This window comes from Protopterus annectens, chromosome 16.part0 (genome assembly GCF_019279795.1).
Source record: "Protopterus annectens isolate FY-2018-M chromosome 16.part0, PAN1.0, whole genome shotgun sequence".
Lineage (NCBI taxonomy): Eukaryota > Metazoa > Chordata > Ceratodontiformes > Protopteridae > Protopterus > Protopterus annectens.
The window spans coordinates 712,994,257-713,010,708 of NC_056750.1; the positions used below are offsets into that span (position 1 = coordinate 712,994,257).

Consider the following 16,452-nt stretch of genomic DNA (forward strand, 5'->3'; position numbering starts at 1 on the left):
GTCTCCTTAAGGAAATGCTTGAATCTGTTGCTCTAGTAGTTACTCTGGCTGCATGTGAAATGAACTTCATGGAATAATTAGATATGGAGGCTAGGGTGGCCAACTGAGTGGCAACTGATTCACGAGCCTCTTCAGAAACAGCTTCTGTGAGGATATCTGAAAGTTCTTTAATCAGTTCCCTCTGCAGTCCAGTAAAGTGTACCAAGTAATTCAAAGACCATACAGCAAAGGTCAATGACGCATAAACTCACTTCCCAAATCTATCCATCATCTGGGACTTCTTGTTAGGAGGATGGCTACAGGAACTCTCCTCTACTAGTTCCTTTTTCCTAGCTGCTGCTAACAACATGGCATCCATAGGCAATCTTTTCATCCAAAATGGTCTGTGCTTAGGGGCCATGATAATTTTTTCTTATCTCTTGGGGATTGGCTCACTGGTGTCAGGTGCATTCTGCACCCACAGAGAGATCAACTCAATGAGTTCATCAGCAGGTGGAAACACCCAGGAGACAAATGGGAGAGTACCAAAAGCCTGCAGGTACACAGATTAATCAGTTAAAGGGTTAATGGGCTTCCAATCGCCTCTCTGCTTAAGAATTTCTAGGATGTCTCCAAAAGAGACATCACCAGGGGTGATCAAGGGGACCCCTTCACCTTCCTCACAATCCATGTCTTCTGTTATGGACTTTGCTGGGGAGTCCAAGTGCTTCCTCTTACACAGCCTCTTCCTAGGGACCTCCTCAATGGGCTGATCTGGAGAGGTTTCAGAAGACGAAGGGGTAACCTGCTTGGTAACCTAAGACTGAGGTACCCACTGTCCCTACGGAGGGAATGGCCAAGACTCTGGGCATGAAAGTGAAAGGGATAAGGTTCTGAGGGAGAATGGCCCGACTTGCTGACTGATGTAGACAAGGCTCTCTCCATAGCCTCAAAGGCAGAAAGTACAGTTGTGTACACTTATCATAAATGTAGATGTTTGAGTGTACTCACTGTTGCAGACATTACATTTGGGTAATCTGCTGGCAGGTTGCCCTCAGTCGGCCTGAATTCCAAAGTATTGGGTCCTGCGTCGGTTGCAGTCTCCTCTTCCATGACATCAGGTCGTCAGGGGTATAAAACATGCAGCTAACGCCATTTTCTTTAGTTTTTTTGCCCCCAATGTCAGGTGCCCCAAAAAGGTAGCAAAAAAAAAAAAAAAAAAATATATATATATATATATATATATATATATGCATCAATATAAACTTTACCTTCATCTACAAGCAAATACACCACATAGGCTGTAGAAGATAGAGAAGGAAAGATAAACTTCAGAATGACAGGGGGATGGCGGGAGGGTAACCTGGACTGCAACAGTGAATACACTCTAACATCTACATTTATGGTAAGTGTACACAACTGTATTATGTTCTTTGTGTTTCACTGTTGCAGTCATTACATTTGGGTAGAATCCCAAAGCTATGGTTGGGGGGCTGGAGCTAAACAGCATTAGGAGCAGCTATAAGGCCCTGCAGAACAAAGCCTGCTCTGGATTTAGAGTAAAGAGGCAAATGATAATGCTTTGTAAAGGTGTGAACAGAACTCCAAGTAGCAGCCTCTAGAATGTCTTTGGTTGGTACACCCCTTAGCAAGGCTGCTGAAGTAGCTGCAGCTCTGGTGGAATGAGACCTAATGCCCTTGGGTACAGGTTTACCATGGTGTAAGTAGCAGAAACGGATGCAGTGGCTTATCCACTTAGAAATTGTCTGCTTTGAAATAACCTTGCCCTCTGGTCCTGCAGCATATGTCACTAGTAATTGCTCAGTTTTTCTTAGAGCTTTAGTCCTGCTCAAGTAAAATCTTAGTTGACTGTGTATGTCCAAGGAATGCAGAATTCTCTCCCCCTTGTTCTGCGGATTTGGATAAAAGGTTGACAGATGAATTGCTTGGTTAAAAGCCACTCTGGAAACCACCTTAGGCATAAAAGTAGGATTTGTCCTCAGAGATACCCTGTCTGGGTAAAATATGATAAAAGGCTCTATAGCCATGAGGGCCTGTAGCTCTGAAACTCTTCTTGATGAAGTAATTGCTAGTAGCAGAGCTATTTTCCATGATAAGAACTTTATAGCAGCGGTAGCAGCTGGTTCAAATGAAGGCAGGGTGAGCTTTTCCAATACATAATTCAGGTCTCATGCAGGCAAAGGTGATCTTCTAGGAGGCCTTACATTTTTGGCTCCTCTGAGATACTGCTTCAGTAAAGGAAGAGAAAAGATTAGTGGCTCTGTACTGTAATGAGCCGAAATGGCAGAGGCATGGATTTTAATTGATGAGAAAGATAGGCCTTTGTCAAGCATCTCAGTTAAGTACTGCAATATCTGAGGAATATTTGGTTCTGCTGTATCAGTTCCTTGTGCTTGATTCCAAGCACAGAATCTCTTCCATTTGTCAGCATAAGACTTTCTAGTACTAGGCCTTCTGGCTTCCAAAATGACATCCATCACAGCTTTACTGAGAGGTACTGTTTGTATAACTACATGATCAGCCATGCTGCCAGGTTCAGAGTCTGTAGTTGACTGTGCAGGATCTGATTGTTTTGCTGGGACAGTAGTTGTGGTCTCTGAGCAAGGTCCAAGCTGGGTGTTGAGAAAAGTTTCTTAGGATTGGGTACCAGTATTGGCGGGGCCAGTCCGGGGCAATTAGTATCATCTTTGGTTTCTCTTGTCTGACTTTTAGGAGGACCTTGGGGAGAAAAGCCACAGGAGGAAAGGCGTAAATTGATGGGTTTTTCCAACTGAAGGATAGGGCGTCCACTTACCATGTTTGTCTGTGATAAGTCCTTGTGCAGAATCTTTTCAATTGATAATTTTGAGGAGAGGCAAATAGATCTATGTCTGGGCTCCCCCATTTCTTTGTTATCATGCTGAAGACTTGTGGATTTAGTTTCCACTCATGTGGGTCGATAAGGTTTCTGCTTAAATCGTCTGCCAGAGTGTTTTGTTTTCCTGGCAGGAATTGAGCTTGAAGATGTATTTGGTAGGTAAAAGCTGTGTTCCACAGTGCCATGGCTAATCTGCAAAGGGGGTATGAGTGTGTGCCCCCATGCTTGTTTATATACCACATGACCGTGGTGTTGTCCATTTTTAACAGTAGTCCTGGATGAAGTAAGTCCTTGAAGGCTGTTAAGGCATTTTGAACAGCTAGCATCTCTTTCTGGTTGATATGCAGATGCATTTGTTTTGGTGACCATATGCCCTGAATGCATCTTCCTGCCATGTTGCCCCCCCCCAGGCATAATCTGAAGCGTCTGTTGTTAAGGTTTGGCTGGCAAGGGGTAGAGTGAATAGCCGTCTCATGTTTTGATGACATGCCTTTGCCTACCATAGAAACTCCTGTTGCAGGCAGGGAATGAGAGGAATCCGTTTCCAGACTGTGGGAATGTTGACTCCATATACTTTTTAGGTACCATTGAAGTTTCCTCATATGCAGTCTTGCATATGGAATCAATAGTATGCAGGATGCCATGAAGCACAGAGCCTGCAGAATTCATCTTGCAGAAGACTGGGTTTTTGTTGCCATCAGTTTGACGTAAGTAGTCAGTTGCCTTTGCTTGTCTGGCATGAGGTAAGCCATTTGGGCAGTTGTATTCAAGCTTGCACCCAGGAATGTTATCTTTTGAGAGGGTACCAGTTGTGAATTCTTTTCGTTTATTGTGTACCACAGGCATGTTAGAAGCCTTTTCACAAACGCCAGGTGTCGAAGAAGAGTGTCCTTGTTCTCTGCTTGAATGAGACAGTCGTCCAAGTAAGGATATATTTGTATACTTTTTTGTCTGCAAAGTGCAATTACTGGTGCCAGGCACTTTGTAAAGACCCTGGGCGCAGTAGATAAGCCAAAGGGCAATGCAGAGAATTGGTAATGCATTAAGCCAGCCTTGAATCTGAGGTATCTTCTGCACGATTGTCTTATTGGGACATGCAGGTATGCCTCTTTTAGGTCTAAAGTCATCAGCCAAGCATTCTTGCCCAGCATGGGCAGAAGCTGCTGTAAAGTCAGCATTTTGAATTTTGGAATGTCCAGGTATGTGTTCAAAATCGATAAATCCAGTATTGGCCGCCAGGCCTTGTCCTTTCTGGGTACCAAGAACAGTCTTGAGTAAAAACCTTGTCCATTTTCCTGTTCTGGTACTGTCTGAATGGCTCCCATATCCATGAGGGACATAACTTGCTTCTGTGCCTCTACCCATTGATTTTTTGGCAGATCTGGCCAACCATTTGCCATTGGCAGAGTGTGGAAATGGAATCTGTATCCCTGTGATATGATGTTTAGTACTCACTTGTCCTGGGTTATTAACTGACAATTTTGAGCAGAAAGTGCTAATCTTTCCCCTATGGGTGCTGCCAAAAGATAAGTGCTTAGTGAAGGCAGAGGGAAGTCATTGGGATTGCTTTCTGTAGGTTTGCACTTTATCTCCTCTATTTTTGGAGGTGGAAGTGCCCCATGGCTTTGACCTGTATGAATCTTCCGCCTGGTATCTGGAACCCTTAGGGCGTCTGGATTTGCCCCTTTGAGCTCTGTCTGACACAGGAAAGGACCAGTTTTTGGTAAGCCAGTGTCTACTGAATCCTGGTGGCTGCACCTGTAAGAAGTCTAACAGTTTGCATAGACTTAGCTTTGTCTTCCATTTTCTTTAAAACCTCTTCTGCCTTAATACCAAACAGAGAATCATGCTGTAAAGGTGCATCTAGCAATTTAGCTTTAACATGATCAGGTAAATTTTGTTCCTTTAACCAGACATGCCTCCTAATCACAGATCCAGTAACTGTGGCTCTGCAGGAGGCCTCTAATGAATCAAAACCACATTGCAAAGTATGCTTTCCAACTTGTTCAGCTGCATGCAATAATTCCTGCCATTCTTTATTTTCTGCACATTCTGAAATCAGCATCATTTTCTGTTTCAGCAATCCCATAACATGTTGTTGGTACTTAAGCATATGAAATTGACAGTTTAAGGCCCTGATTGCCAAGGTTGCAGATGTATAAACATTTTTTCCCCATCTGTCCAGTGCCCTTGAATCTCTGTCAGAGGGGGTGGGATTTTTTTGCTATTGAGGCCTTAACTGCCTTTGGACCATGTGAAATAGTTTCAGGATCAGCAGCAGGGTTTCTAAATAAAAATTTATGTGAGTCAGGGACCCTGTAATATCTGTCAGGCTTACTGGGTGCTTGAGGTAAGGAGTCAAGGGTCAAGCTTGACTCCGAAACACATCATCCACAATGTCTAAAACAGGGGGGATGGCTAAAGGCCTGTGCTGAGGGAGAAGGAGGAAATCCCTGAGCCTCTTTTTTGATTCTGAGAAGTCTTGACTCTCCCAGTGAAAATGCTCCCTCAAAGTATGCAAGGTTTCTCCAAATGAATAATCCTCAGGAGGAGATGCAGATGGAATAGACTCCTCAACATCAGAATCCTCATAGGGAGGTATAGATAATTCCTGATCAGAAGAAATAGAAACCTGATCTGAAGATTCATAACCAGTGTCTTGCCTAGGCCTCTTATCAGGAGGGGGATGGGCACCCCTGATCAAGGTAACAAGGTCTTCAGCCACTTTGATCATCTATTTTTTAGGCATAGAGGCCAATGACATTTCTGGGTAGTTAAATCTGTTTCCAAAATACTTTGATGCAAAAATATACTGACGCTTAATAGTGCGTTGGTGAAATCTAGCACAAAACCGACTGCCAGGCACGTTGTGATGAGGGCCTAGGCAAGGAATACAGTATAAATGTAAATCCTTATGAGGTATTTGCTTACACAAGTAATACAATTATTAACTTTTTCTGACATTGGTAAAAAGCAAGAGAAAAGATTCCCTAACGGGGTACTTAGCTTTAGTGAAGACTTTGGTTCTGAAACTCAAACTCGAATATTTCAGTAGTCGGCCGACCGGCACTTGCAAAATGCTTCTGCTTTGGGCACTGCGCGGCAAGAAATACTGAAGAAAATGGCGTCGGCTGCATCTTTTATACCCCTGACGTCATGGAAGAGGAGACGGCAACTGACACAGGACCCAAGACTTTGGAAATCAGGCCGACTGAGGGCAACCTGCCAGCAGATTACCTAAATGCAATGACTGCAAAAGTGAAACATGAAGAACATCCACTGATAGACAAGACAGACCCTGGAACCGAAGGGTCAGACCTCAGAAATGTAGTCCCTCCATGCATCAATGAAAACTCCCCCAAGGCGGAAGCCAGGGCCGAGCTTATCCATGTCAAAGCTCTGAGGTGTACAGAGGTCTCTGGAAAAACTTGAACCAAACCTAGCCCCTTGGAACAGACAGGCAAGCTACAGCTCTGAGATGCCTCTGGCTCCAACTGAGGCAAACAACTCAGAGCAACTGTCAACTCTGAAGACAAAAATGTATCTTCAGATCTGACACAGTCTGTACCGGATGGCTCTGAACCAATGATTCTAAAACCTCTGAAGAAGTTACAGGAGGAAGAAAAGGAAAAGTCCCTGACCAAAATGGGTAGGAACCGAGGATGTCCCTGTCACACCTTGAGCCCAAAGGCTCTTCCTCACCAATCTCTCCACATCATTCTCAATGAGATTCCTGGAAGAATGTGCCGTGACAACAGATGGCGACCTAGGCCTTTCTAAAAAGGGAAATAGCAACCTGTCTGAAAAGGGGTCAATAGAAGGGGAATACGGAGTTCTTGGAATAGAGTAAGCCTCTTTACTACATGGTACTGGTTGCAACGAAGTCTGCACCAAAAAGTATTTTGAGTCTTGGTTCATCACACCTGATGTCATCAGTTCCAACAAATTTGTTGAGACCAAGGGTTTGGTCAATTCGGTTGTTGGCTCCAGAGAAGCAGATGGAACCAACATTTTTGATATCTTCCTGCTCGGGACCAAGGGAGAGATCAGTGCCGCAAAACTCTTCTTGGCCTTCTCTGACGCTCTAGAGGAGGAAGAAAAAGTTGGACTGGGATGCACTGACTTACTTTTGGACTTTGATTTCACCACTGCCAATCCAGAAATGGCCTCCCTGAACGAGGAGGGAAGAAGGCCCTTGATAATAAATTTATTTTTTCTTTCAGCCAAAGGTCTGTGGCTGAAAGAGTAACAAACTGTGCAATTGTCCTGCAAATGAAGAGGGCCCAAACAATATACACAAAGAGTGAGAATCAGAGTATGGGATTTTATGCCCACACTTCTCATAGCGTTTAAAACCAGAAGGCTTATCCTCATCTGCCATACCTGAAAGCAAGCTGTGTTCACACACACACACACACACACACAGTCACAGAAAAAGGAAGGCAGACAAACTCTCAAAAGGTAATGGTTAGAGAATAGCAAAAATAAAGAGAGCCCCTTTTTTTCTACCCACAAATAGAAAGTTTAGGAAAAAGCTAAAACTATCAACGATGATAGCAAAGAACTACATCAGTAGATAAAAATATCAGAAAGGACAGGAAAAAAGGAAGATACTAGCGAGAGCATCTAGAATACTTCCTTTGAAAGGGTAAGGATACACAACATAAGGAAAGATAATGTGAATAAATTAAAGATACATCACTTATCTGGCTCGAGAGACTGACAAATATGTCTGATTCGCAAGGCGGTAAAATGAGATCTGAGAGTTAATATGCCTAACTGCATTGTTGGTAAGGATAGAGACTGAGAGTTTTTGGTTTCCACAAGCTGTAATAGCAGCCTAGTCAGTTCCAAGGGATCACAATCGAACCCACAGGTTAAGGAGAAAATGAAAACTGACATCATCAGATCATTTATTAACAGAAATAAAAAATAAACTATTTTAACATTTTTCCATTTAAATGCAATAAACATAAATAGAAATTGTGTACTCACCATAACGTTCCATGTGAGTTGTTCATCTCGACTTCATTCTTACAGATGGGTTCGGAGCCGATCCTCTGCTTCGACTCGGCCTGCTACAAAGCTCGAGGTCTTCAGACAGCTCGAGGCCAAGTCCCTATCCCATGATGCACCTTGAGTTACCCCAGATCTTGTTTGCTGTCTCTAACAATACCATTCTATCACTTTTTAGGTACGAACCATAGAAAAACAGAGCAACCACGATAAAAATAGAATCTTGGTCCTCGAAAAAACCTTGGAGGGGGGTAGGAGGGTGGGAAGTAAGAATGAAGGCGAGATGAACAACTCACATGGAACGTTATGGTGAGTACGTAACTTCTTTGTGTGAAGTTGTTCTATCTCATCATTCATTCTTACAGATGGGTAGCGTCCCAAGCACCATCTTTCTCGGGTGGCTCACGGGAGTATATTTTTCAGGACAGTAGAACCAAAGCAGGCCCTGTCCCTGGATGCCCTATCAACTTTGTAATGAGTGATAAAGGTATGAGGTCTTGACCAAGTGGCTGCTGCACAAATATTGTCTATAGGATGCCTAGCAGAAAAAGCAGAGGATAAGGACACTGCTTTGGTAGAATGAGCCTTAATTTTGTGTTGTAAAGATAAACTGGCAGCTGAATAAGTGAAAGTGGTGCAATCAGATAACCATTTAGATAGTGCTGTTTTTGCCACTGACATACCTTTCCTAGAATCTGAAAAGGAAACAAAAAGTTGTTATGATCTTCTGAACTTTCGTTTGAGAGGTTATGGAACCTGGCTATGATGGGAACTGGAGCAGCCAAGCTGCCAATTTTAGGGAATGAAGGGTGGGATGAAGAGCCCCCGACGAATACCTCAGAAGGTCTAGAACTGGGTCTGGAATCCAAGGGTCTTTCAACAGATGAAGACGAAGGAAGGGGAATTAAATTTGGCGAGGCCAATGAGGGGCTATTTGAATGATGGTCCTTTCCCAGGGCTTTTGCTTTCTGTAGTACTTTGGGTATCAGGGGAATTGATGGGAATGCATAGAGGAGACCTGGAGGCCAATCGTGTACGAGTGCGTCCCTTGGGGAATCTCCTGGAGGGAGAATCAGGGCAAAGTAGCTTCTGCATTGTGTGTTCATGTAGGAAGCAAAAAGATCGCAGCAAGGCTGGCCCCATCTGCGGAATATTCTCTCTATCTTTTTTTTGAGGGACCACTCATGAGGCAACAAAATTGCCCTGCTCAGTTTGTCTGCAATCACGTTGGATTTCCTGGGATGTGTGTTGCTATCAGAAAGCGCTGGGTGGATGTAGCCCACCTGTCATACTCTTAGGGCCTCTTGACAAAGGGGATAGGACCTGGTCCCTCCTTATTTGTTCAAGTACCAGACCACTGACATGTTGTCCGTCTGAATCGCAATTGTCCCCAGAGGGAGAGAGTCTTGAAAGTACTGCAATGCCAAGAGTACCGCTCTCATCTCCAGGACACTGATATGCAGATGCGTCTCTTGTTCGGTCCATCTGCCATGGGCTGTTCTTCCCTGAAAATGCCCCCCCCCACCCTATCAGGGAAGCTTCCGTGGTCACTGTGGCCGATGGTGAGGGTAAGATAAAAGGACGACCTACCGTTACTTGAAGAGAAGTCAACCACCACTGAAGATCCTTTTTGCATGTGTTTGTTACAATAATGAGATGAGACATTGGGAGCTCTTGATAAGACCATTGTGTAAACAGCAGCCATTGTAGAATCCGCATGTGCATGCGACCCAACGGAATTGTTATTATTGCAGCTGCCATCATCCCTGACATCTTTAGCACTTCTGATGCTGGAGCCTTGTCTCTGGATATGATGTTCTTGATTTGCTGATGAAGTAGTAATATCCTTTCTGATGGAAGTTTTAAAGTGGTGGTGTCCAATTCTGCTCCGATAAAAACAATATGCTGCGATGGCAACAAGGCAGATTTTTCTGAATTTATGGTAATGCCCAGTTGATTGCAAAGAGTAAGAGTGGTATCCCTGGCTTGTATTAGCTGATGCCTGGTGGTGGCAGTGAGGAGCCAATCGTCTAAGTACAGAAACACCTGGAATCCCAAATGCCTCAGGTGAGCCCTGACCACTGCCATACATTTGGTGAACACTCTGGGGGCTGTAGTGAGACCAAAAGGCAGGGCTTGAAACTGGTAATGACTGGCTCCCAGCTGGAAGGACAGATGATCCCTGGATGGTCTGGCCATTTTTATATGGTAGTAAGCATCCTGGAGATCTATTGAGCACATCCAATTGTCTCTCCCTAAGAAAGGAAGTATCAACTGAAGCGTGACCATCCGGAACTTCTCTTTCTTGACAGACCTGTTTAGTCTGCTGAGGTCCAAAATAGGTCTCCAGTCCCCTGTCATTTTCGGAACTAAAGAGAATCTTGAGTAAGTTCTGGATCCTGTCTAGTTTGCTGGGACTGGTTGAATGACTCTTTTTCTTAGCAACGTTTGGACCTCTACTGTTGCTTGTTCCCTGTAACTGGGTGGAACGTCTGGGAATTTTTATTGTGAATGGAGGGGGGATGGCAAAGGGATTGAAATATCCTCTGGAAACTATACTTTGTACCCAGTTGTCGTTTATTTTGAACCAGGCATCTGGATACAAAGATAAGTGACCCTTGACTGCCTCCAGAGGAGGACAGTTGGGCCTCCTTTCAGGAGCAATGGTAGGGCTTCCCAAAGAACTGGTCTCTGTTGCCCTAGTTTTGCGGACCCCCTTTGCCATGAGGGCGGCGTCTTCCATTATTGCCCCCTCCTCTGCCCCTGGAGGGGGGTTCATGTGTGTTCAGAAAGGCTCCTTGGGCTATACGGAACCACATCTTTCTTCCCTTTTGACCCTAGGGGTAGAGTCTAGTAGGGGTAGAAAAACGGATTCTGATGGCAGAGTCTTTCCTTCCTGCTCACACCTGGTCAAAGTTTCCCTAACTTTGGGCCCAAAAAGGGACAAGCCATCAAAAGGGGTGTTGACAAAGGATGACTTAAAGGGCTCCGCAAAGGAAAATAAGCGCATCCCGGAGTGTCTCCCGAGAGAAATTCCTGTACCCGCTGCCCTACTCGTTCCATCAGCTGCATATGAGATGAGAAGCATGGACGAGTTCACTATGGAATTAAGGGTAGCAAGCTGGGAGGCAACTTTGTCTGAAGCTCCTTCAGCTACCGTACCCTGAAGAGCATCTCCAAGCTCTTTTAGGAGGTCTTGTGAAATGTGTAAGATAGTTCAGTGAACGCATGGCAAAAGTCACTGAACTGTACATGTGCTTCCCGTATCTATCCATGATCCGAGAGTCTCTGTTAGGAGGATGGATAGAGCAAGTTTCTGACATCTTCTTTTTGGTGGCTGCCACAACCATGGCATCAACTGGCACTCCCTTAGTGAGAAAAGATTTATCTTGAGGGGCAGAAATAAATGTATTGAGAATCCTACGGACAGGCTCCATGGTGTCCGGAGACTGCCACGGCCTTCAAAAGACCAGCTCCATTAACTCATCAAAGGGCGGAGACACTCAAGAGGTGGAGGGTTGAGACCCGAAAGCCTTCAGGAGAACTGGCTCATCTTCAGTAGGGTTGGTGGGCTTCAAGCCACCTCTCTGCTTAAGGATTTCGAATACATCTGCAAATGAGATATCTTCAGAGGGGGGCCGTGGGGACCCTTCAAAAATCAATCTATAAAAGAGAAAACAGTAATTCTTGAGAAAATATGAAATACTGGCCCAAGCTGTGCAAGGAAACCTCCGATCTGTTGCAGCGGCAAACTAGATCTGAAGTAACTCAATATGCATCATGGGATAGGGACTTGGCCTCGAGCTGTCTGAAGACCTCAAGCTTTGTATTAGGCCGACTCGGAGCCGATGATGGGCTCCAAACCCATCTGTAAGAATGAATGGTGAGATAGAACAACTTCACATGATGCATTTTCTTTGCTACTATCATCCAATGTTATAAAAAATTGCTGAATTCCTGCCTTCCCTTAAAACTCACTCTTCCTCCTTTTGAACATGATTATCCATGTATTGTTCCCACAATTTCCATTTACTTCTATGTAATTTACTCCTTTCCTTTTCTAAAGATCACTCTTCCAGTTGTTTTATCTCTTTTATATCATTTAATACCTCAAATATTGTTGTTGTAGACTTCGATTTCTGTTTTCTAGTAGATGCTTTTTTGGCAGCCAACAGAATTAAACTTAATAAGGTCTTAGTGTGTCTAGGCAATTTAGATCCTGTATCCCAATCATTCGCTCACCAGATATTATTCAGAGAGTACTCTGTAGGGAATTTTTTAAAATCTGCTAACTCATTACCAAAACATATGTTCCCAGTTAGCTCTTTCTTCTCCATCACTACTCCAACATTTGCTATCTACCTAATGAAAAATTCTTTGAAGTCTGTTGGGGTACAACAATAACTATGTAAACACTCACAGCAAAGATCCTAACCCTTCCGGACTTGGTTGCATACTTGGGAGCCATACACGTTTTCCCATTGTTTTCTTGTAAATTGCTTTTCTAGTCTCTCTTACCAATCTTTTCTAACCTCCTCTTGATTGATTTTTATAGTTATCATGCAATACTTCATATGCCCTATTAATTAACCCATTTTAACAGCTGCTGCTGTTCTACATTCAACTAAAAACTCTACCGAATCAGGTCTTTTGCTTAAAATCCCCGATACCTTTTTCTATGCCTGTACTCCGAGATCAAGCCCAAATAGGGAAGGCAGTCTCCAGCCCGCAATCCAAATTTCTTCTTGGGCTCATCCCACTATATGACCTTTACTGCTGCAGTTTTTTGCTCCCAATATCTTGGTTCTTTTATCAGCAAAACCTCTTTTCTCCATTCTCAAATTGGCTTAGTTTTTAGAACAGTTTCTGCTACTTTATGAATATAATATTCTGCATGGTTATTATTCTCCTTGAGGATATGCATCCAAAATCCCACTCTATTTCTCGAACTCTCCCCTTGCTTCATCATCATCACCACCCTTTTCCACGTTGAATTATAACCTTCTACTTCTATTATGTATATCAGTCTTAACTGTGTATCTCTAAAACATCCATTCAAATTAGGTAAACCTAAACCACCTTGTTCTTTTGGAAGGATTAAATTATCCTACTTAACTCTTGCCCTCTCTCTCTCCAAGATAAGCTCCTTCAGGTCTTTAATAATTATTGTCCACAACTTCTCGTGTTGATAAATGTATGCCTCACCCACATACAAGACTAAATGGACTAAAAACATTTTCACTGCTTGTATCGGACTACGCATAAATATGAGTTTCCAGTTTCTCAACTTTTCTAATACATTTTTAGTCTCTTTCCACATATCTTTAGCTGCCATAACAGAAGTCTTTTTAATTCATATTCCTAAATTCTTTATCTTATCATGTCCCCATAAATAAGGGTACTGCTGAACCAATTTGTGAGTACATAATTTACAACTATAGTCTTTATCTTCATTAATTTTATATCAAAAAAAAGACATGAAACTCTCAAAATGTTCCACAACACTGACAGGTCCTTTTCTGAATGTAAGAGGTACAAAATAACATCTGCAAATAGACATTTTCTTGATTACCACACCAACTATCCTTGTATTTCTAAGTCCCTTGTTCAATTTTCCAATTGATCTAAATATAAAGCAAATAAAGGGGAAGAGGACACCCCCCTGCCTGGCTCATCTGTTGAAATACAGCTCATCTGAGAGGAACTCTTCCACTTTAACTCTTGCCTCTGATCCTTCCTATATCCTTCTAATTTACCTTATTATTGTAGTTGAGAATGCAAATGCATCCAATGCTCTACTCATAAAATCCTAGCTTACTCTGTTAAATACTTTCACTGCATCAAAACCCACCAACAACACAGATATTTTCTTACATTCTGCTTCCCTCTGGATCATTGTTCTATTAATGTTATTAAATGTTGGCTTTAACCCCCCCCCCCCCCACACACACACACAAAAAACACATTTATCAATATCTATCACATTTGGCAACACCCTTTACCATTCTTTTAGCTAACTGAAATGGGTCTACTATGAAGCTGGGTCTGAAGGGTCTTTGCCATCTTCAGGTAACACAGCCACCACAGCTTTTTTCCAAGATGTTGGTGCCTCTCCTCCTTTTAAAATACTGTTAAACAAACTCTTCCAGATCTTTATCAGTTTCTTCCATCCCAATTTCTAAACTTCCATATGAATACCACATGTTCCTGGAGACTTTCCAAAGATTGATTATACTTGTACATCACTGTTTTTGTCTCATCATCTCCTATCATAACTATTAGTTGTTCAGCTGCATCTACCTCTAACTTTGGCATAATTAGGTCTTCTATAAATAGTTCAATTTGTACTTTTTCTTGATTTACATATTTCTCTGCTTTATACAAATTTTCATAAAATTTCAGGAATCTCTCAAACTTTTACAGGATCTCCGGTTATTTTTCTTGTTATAAGTTCCCTAAGTTTGGTGACAACTCCTTCTGTTGCCTAAGTCGTTGTGCTAAGTTTTTGGGCTCTGTGGTTGTGAAAAAATAGTTGCTTAACTGTAATCTTTTTAAACGCATGCATATTATCCAGATACTCCCTTAGATTCTCTTTAGCACTCTGCATATGGTCATTCAGTTGCTCTGAGATTTCCCTTATTCTTCAATACTCTAACCTTTGCCAACCCCTCTATGTAATTTCTGTTACTCTTAACCATACCTTTATCTTTCATTTAGACCCTATTTTTATATTAAATTTTCACTTTATCTCAGTCCCTAGCTACACGTTCTGAAGATATTTCTATTTTCCCTAATAAAAACAACTGCTTCCTCTACCGCCATCATGCAAATGGATAAACAGCTATTGGAGTCAAATGAAGGAAAAGAAGATGGACAGCCGACCAATAACAAGAAGTCAATCAAAGAGATGAATGAACTTAATAGACAACTAGTGAATGGACAACATATGCATGTTAATAGTATAGTTTTTATATTATCACAGTGCCATTAAACTGATAATGAATATGCAGTTTTGAAAAAAAGCCTAACCTTTAAACCACAAGATGCAAAACTAACTTTTAGTTATGTACTTACCATAACGACAGATGTATGTGATCTATCTCGCCTACATTCATTACTGATGGGCTCGGAGCCGAGAATCAGCTCCGACACGGCCGTTATAACTAGCACGAAGTCTCTCATTGGCTGGGCTAACCCTGTATCCCAGGATGCACCACGCCCAAACCCCCAGATCTCGTTTGCCCCAATAAAATCTTCCCACATATACCACAAGGATATATATGTACGAGGAGAGAAAAAATAATATCCTCAGAGGGATCAGAATACAAGTTTCCTCCAAGTCCAACAGGTAGGGGGAAGGAGGGCGGGTACGTAAGAATGTAGGCGAGATGGATCACATACATCTATCGTTATGGTAAGTACATAACTAAAAATTGTAATGTGATCCTATCTTGCCTACATTCATTACTGACGGGACAGCGTCCCTAGCACCTAAATCCTGGGAGGCTCACTGGAAAACACTCCTGAGCACTGTGGAACCAAAGGAAGCCCGACCTCTAGAGGCCACGGCCAGTTTGTAATGAGAAATAAAGGTATGTGGAGAAGTCCAAGTAGCTGCTGCACATATCTCATCTATGGATAGTCTAGCATGAAAAGCCACTGAAGTTGACATAGCCCTGGTAGAATGCGCCTTAACTGGAAAGGGAAGATGCCTACCCGCTAATGCATAAATAAATGAGATGCAGTTCCTAATCCACTTAGCTATGGTGCCCTTAGTTACAGATCTGCCAATTCTATTGTCTGAAAAGGACACAAACAACTGATCTGATTTCCTCCCCTGTTGTGTCCTATTTAAATAAAACCTCAGTTGTCTATGCACATCCAAGTGGTGAAATTTGTATTCCGCTTTGTTGGAAAACCGTGGAAAAAAGGGCAGAAGAGACCTTAGGGAGAAAGGAAGGATTAAGTCTCAGAGATACTCTGTCCTTATGAAAAATCAAATAAGGAGGTTTAACAGAAAGGGCTTGATGCTCCGATACCCTTCTGGCTGAAGTTATGGCTACCAAAAAGGCAGTCTTCCATGACAAAAATTTAAATTCGCAAGAGGCTGCCGGCTCAAAGGGAGAAGACGTTAAAGCTCTGAGCACCACATTTAAATCCCATGGCAAAACGGGTTGCGAAACCGGAGGGCGAAGCAACCAGGCTCCTTTCTGAAAGGCTTTACACAGCTTATGACCCATGAGGGAAGACTCATATGCAACACGATAATTAGAAATTGCTGCCAACTGAACCTTTATAGTGGAGGCAGCCGAACCCTGTCTAAATAGTGTTGTTAAGAAATCTAACACTGCCGACACAGGGGCTGTAAAGGGATCAAGATCACTTTGCTGAGCCCAAATTGCAAATCTCTTCCATTTACTAGAGTATATTTTCCTAGTAGAAGACTTGTGGGAGGAGGACAGAATATGTACTACTTCCGGGGTAAGGATATGCTGTCTGACTAAGGTCGGAAGTGGAGAAGCCAGGCAGCGAGCTTGAGAGTTCGTAGGGATGGATGGAGCTGTCCTGACTGATGAGTC

General features: G+C 42.8%; 1 protein-coding gene across 2 annotated transcripts in view; it reads right to left on the reverse strand.

Moving 5' to 3' along the window:
- Positions 1–16,452, reverse strand: part of LOC122790475 (zinc finger protein 521-like) — a 3,214,752-nt gene that overhangs the window by 178,637 nt on the left and 3,019,663 nt on the right. The window lies entirely within an intron of this gene.